At 41.8% G+C, this 5,576-nt stretch overlaps 1 pseudogene; it reads right to left on the bottom strand.

The window, feature by feature from the left end:
- Positions 1-949: 949 nt before the first annotated feature.
- Positions 950-1,902, bottom strand: LOC141995393 (olfactory receptor 52R1-like; annotated as a pseudogene).
- Positions 1,903-5,576: the final 3,674 nt, after the last annotated feature.

Genomic DNA, 5,576 nt, shown 5'->3' with positions numbered 1-5,576 from the left:
CTCCCATCCAGTATTTGAGGTTGTTTATTTGGGTTGTTGTTGCCAATGTTCCCATAGTGTCCCAATCTGGGGAGTACAGTAGATTTTCCCACCCAAGCATGGGCTTTCCAAAGACTAATTCCTGTCGAGCGATTTGTGTGGCTCCAGATTCTCATCAGGACCCATGGGAGCACCATGTCCCAATTTGTTCCCAGCTCATTGCAGACTTTGGATAATTCAATTTTAAGAGACTTGTTCATTTTTTTCTTTAAATCCACTCCACCCCACTCCCCTCCTGGAGCTGAGACAGAACCTGATGGAGTCTCTCTCTCTGCAGAGTTAGTAACAAAAATTAGAATATACATTAACAATTACGACCCGACAAATCTTCCTTAAGGAACTTGCAACAAGATGTCAGAACATGTTAGTATTAGAGCTGAGTGAGTCTAATATTTATTTAATTTTCTTTCTTTTATATAGGAATTAGATACAGCACTCCTGTCTGCAAATTACTAAATTATCTGCCAAAAAATGAGAGTTTTCAAGAGCCTAAGTACCCCTGGAATCACGGTAAAAGTTGCCACTCCTACCAAAATCTGAAATGGTCCCCTTGGAACTGGGGATGGGGCTACGTAGGTGGAAATAATCGAATTAGTGATGGGGGAGGGACGGAGAGGACCTTGAGAGAGGGGCGAGTCCTTGGGGGAAGAGGCAAAGTAGGGGCAGAAGAGGTGGGGCAAAGTGGGGTTTGGGGGGCCCAGTTACCAGAAATTAGAAAGGTGGCAACCCAGCAAATGATACATTGACTGACTCCCCAGTTTGTAATGCTGACACAGCACAATGAGGTCAGGAAAGGATTTAATGTGTCTTTGACTGTCGAGTAAGTGATTCACAGAAGAGGGCCCAGAACTATGTCACCAGCTGGCCCTGATGGAGCTCACTCTGAAAGCCAGAGCACCAGGAGGAAATTTTAGTTCCTTTTGTGAGTAAATAGCAGTAGAAGCCTCTCCCAGATTTGTTTGGTCCTCACACCGTAGATGATGGGGTGTAGCATGGGGGGCACCACAATGTACATGTTGGCAATGAGAATGTGGTAATGCAGGGCCAAATTGTGGCCAAACCGGTGCATAAGAAAGGAGAAGAGAGCTGGGATGTAACAAGCTAAAATGACACAGAGGTGGGAGCTGCAGGTCACAAAAGTCTTGACCCGGGCGTCCTTTGTAGGGAGGCTGAAGATGGCCCTGAGGATATGGGTATAGGACATGGTGATAAAAAACACATCCAGACCAATCACAAAGAATGCCACAGAGAGTCCATAGTAACTACTGACTTGGATGTCGGCACAGGCCAGCTTCACCATGGCAATGTGCTCACAGTAAGGGGGAAGGGGGGGATGATGTTGGTTTTGCAATATGGCCAATGCCTGGCCAGGAAGAGATAAGGCAGTACAAGTGTGCCACCATGCAACACCATGGCCAGGCAGATCTTGGCCACCATGGTGTTTGTCAGGATGGTGGAATGTCTCAGGGGATCACAGATGGCCACGTAGTGATCAAAAACCATAGCCACAAAGATCCCAGACTCCATCAATGAGAAGCTGCCAATGAAGTACATCTGGGTGAGGCAGGCACTGAAATCGATCTCCCTGGAATTGAACCAGAAGATGCTCAGGGTTTTGGGCAGGATGGATGTGGACAGGACCAGGTCACTGATGGCCAGCATGCAGAGGAAATAGTACATGGGACTATGGAGGTTCGGCTCCCTCTTCACGATGAACAAGATGGTGAAGTTTCCAAAGACAGCTATGGTATATATGGTGCAGAAGGGGATGGAGATCCAGACATGGGCCGTCTCCAGGCCAGGAATGCCCAGCAGGATGAAGGTGGAAGGGTTGATGAAGTCCGTTGTTTTGGAATCTAACATGAGTACACGAGGTGTCCAACTCTGAGGAAGAATGCTGTCCCCTGCATGTACCGTACATTCCCCTGATGTCCTGTATGTGCCCAGAGTCTAGGGTGATGGTTGCAGTACGAATGCCTGGATGGAGAGACAGTGTTAACTTGAGACACAACATGCACTACTGGAGGCTGTTCTCATGGTTAAAGCAGATTAGTCACTCTTCACACACTGAAAAATGACATTTTCATTATTCAGAGAAATGAATTATTAACAACTGACCCTATTAATGCAAATTCCATATTTTATGGTGCTCCACGTGTCAATAATTCCCACACATCATGAGGGCGTTGGAACCTTAATAGGCACCAGCCAGAAACACAAGTGTGGATACTCGTTATCCATCATTGTTACCAAGGCTACAGAGTCCATGCTGTAGGGAGTTCCCCATTCAGCTGGTTGTTCAAAATCTGAGAGTGGAAAAAAAACCCCAAAGCTTTGCCAAGACATGTGCTGGAGGAAACATCCCAACTAGAAAACAGCTCAGGGAAAAGACCTAAGAGTTATTGATAGCAGCTTAACAGAAATACCAGCTCATTTGCAGCAGTGGCAAAACAAAAGGCAATTTTTGGATGGCTAATGAATCGGTTGGAGAATATCCTGCTCTGGACATGTGCTCAGTTTTGGTCACTCAGTCTCTATGAAGGAAGTAGCAGATAGAAAGGGGATTTCTGAGACAGGCTATGAGAATGGGGGAGATTGCAATATGCATACAGACTGAAAAGTCTGGGACTGTTGAGTTTAGAGAAGACACAAAGAGGGTATATGATAGAGGAAAACAAAATAAAGAATGGAACGGATTGCATTCAAATGGACAAAGAGAGAACATTTCCCAACCAGTAATAGACACTTAGTGCTTCCAAAATGCTAATTCCCCAAAGCTGAGGCAAATTATCAGCAAAACTGATGGGGAGAAAAAATTTAGATAGAAAAATGGGAATGAAGATTGGGAGTTCTTGAAAAAAAGGTTATCAGATAGCAAAAAGGTCACGATTCCACCATCAAGAAAGTGGACACCTCTGGTGAAAAACTGAGTTCAGTGGCAAAGTGAATGGAACAATTAGGAGGGATATAAAGCAATAATGAACAAATGGAAAAAAGGAAAAATAGGTAGTAAGCAATAGAAACTGGAAGTTATGAAAATTGATACGAGATATTAAAGACATTAGGGAAAAAGCCATGCTTGGAGGGGATATGAATCACAAAAAGTAGTTTATTGAGTCTATTAAGAACAAAAGAAATCCTAGAAAAAATACTGACCAGTTCCTAGAGGGAGAAAGGAAACTTGTTAATGTTGCAGGAAAGGCAGATGTGTTGCAGAAATAGTTTTGTTCTGCATTTGGAAAGAAGCAGGATGATGTGCTCATATCACATGAGGTGATGAAATACTTTCCTGTCCACTAACAGCCAAGGAGGATGTTAAACAGCATCTACAGTAGAAACTTAGAGTTACAAACACCAGAGTTACGAGCTGGCCGATCAACCACACATCTCATTTGGAAACAGAAGTACACAATCAGGCAGCAGCAAAGGCAAAAACAAACAACAAAACCCGCAAATACAGGACAGTTCTGTGCTAAACATAAATTATTTTTAAAAATAAAGGGAGAATTTAAAAAATAAGATTTGTCATGGCTAGGAAACAATGGAAAATCTGGTCTGGGATTAGTTCAGAAAAAGTTTAGGAATATAATTAATGTCAGTCAGGGTTTACAGAAAAGAGGTCTTGTCAAATAAAGCCAATTTCATCCTTTAACGAGAGTAAACTTTGCTTGATCAAGGGAACCACTCTGATGCAATAAACTTTGATTTCTCTGAGTCATTTGAGTTAGTAGGGGAAAACATTCAGATAAATAAATGAACACTATCCAATATCAGTAGAGCACATGCAAAAGGGACTAAAAAGTGGCTAACTGACAGATCTCAGAAAGCAGTGGTCAATGGGCCATTGTCAGAAAATTTGGCTGTTTCTAGTGGGGTTCTGCAGGGATCAGTTCTTGGCCTGATGCTTTTCAATATTTTCATCAAGGATCTGGAAGCAACATTATTATTCTTACGGTCAGTGAGTGTAACTCCCCCATTTTACCACGCTGTTAATGCTGCTATACTCCCTACCTTTCCCATTGTCCCTAGCCCTGCTACCATCCTTTCCTACAATGCACCGGTGCTGAGGGGTTGTTTCCGCCTCAAATAAGGAAAAGGTTGTATTAAGTCCAAACATAAAAGAATTAAGGTTATTGTTAAATAAGATGCATCTAGATATGAGGAATAAATGTGTGTGTATGTAACTAGGTGTGTATAAATAAATAAAAGGGGGGTTTAGTCAAACAGTCTACCTCCTTGCTAAATTGGTAGTGAAACAATGCCTGTGCCCATGAAAAAAATAATGCCAAAAAAAAAAAAAAAGAATCGGGCCCAGACGTGCAGGCAACCTCAGTTTGAGAAAGTTAAAAGAAAGAAAGTGAGAGGTTAACTCTGTAGTTACTGGAGGAAGTTAAGCAGTGAAACTCTGTACAAATGTTAAAAGAAGGTGTTATGAAAAGAAAATTATTGGTTTCTTTGCAGCCATTCCTTTGAAGAAAGGGCGCATTTCTGTAAATAATCCAGGCAAAAGGTTATTTAAGTAAAATCATTTAACTATGAACCAGTTAGGCAAATTAGCTAAAGAAAACCACTCCTGGTGTGTACAATCTTTGTTTTATAAGTTTAAAATAAATGGGTGTTGTTTTAAAATTGTAACCCCCCCCCCAAAAAAAAAACAAAACAAACTTTTGCCGGACAAAAAGAACTAGTGTAGTTTAATTTTGGTATTTAGCATTTAATCCTTAAGGTGACTTAATGCTTTACAAGATTTAAAACGTTTGAAATAAAAACCAAAGTTGTGACTGCGGCAGGGCAGTCAAAGCCAGGAAAAGGAAAAAAAATCTGTTTTGCTAACAAATAGCAGATAGAAGCTGTAGTCGGTGCCCCACACTAAGTCATAGAATCATAGAATATCAGGGTTGGAAGGGACCTCAGGAGGCCATCTAGTCCAACCCCCTGCTCAAAGCAGGACCAATCCCCAATTAAATCATCCCAGCCAGAGCTATAGAATCATAGAAAAGCTAGCATAGAAAAGTCTTAAGGTGGCTCTGTGTAATCAATGGTCGCTTTGCCAAAGAGGAGCCAAAATGGGTTGTGTTTTCCTTTTCAAATCAATATGTGTTTAAAAGCAAAAGTTAGACGTTAATTGTGTCCTTTTAAGACAAAGTCTCTAAGCGGCTAATACCTTTAAATCCAAAAGCAAGCCAAAAATTGAGTGCTCTGTGTATATTTAAAAATTATAGTTGATTAGTAAGAAAACTAGGGATAATGCCCAGATCTGCATAGGTTCATGGGTTCAGAGATACATGCCCAAGAGGGATGGGTAGAGAGTAGACAGACAGATCTTTAGAAAGATGCCTGAGGGGAGACACAAGCACTCTCTGCAAACACACGGGGCTGTCGCTAAGCGATCAGAGATCAGTTGTTCTCATCTGTAACGATCATCAGACTGTGCAGCAACTTTCATTGAAGCATCTTTAAAACACCTAGCAAAGGAAAGTCACTACGAACATATCCTCATTGTACAGATAGGTGAACTGCAGCATGGGGCGATCTGA

Source organism: Natator depressus, chromosome 1 (assembly GCF_965152275.1).
Source record: "Natator depressus isolate rNatDep1 chromosome 1, rNatDep2.hap1, whole genome shotgun sequence".
NCBI lineage: Eukaryota > Metazoa > Chordata > Testudines > Cheloniidae > Natator > Natator depressus.
This window is presented reverse-complemented; position numbering and strand designations above follow the sequence as displayed.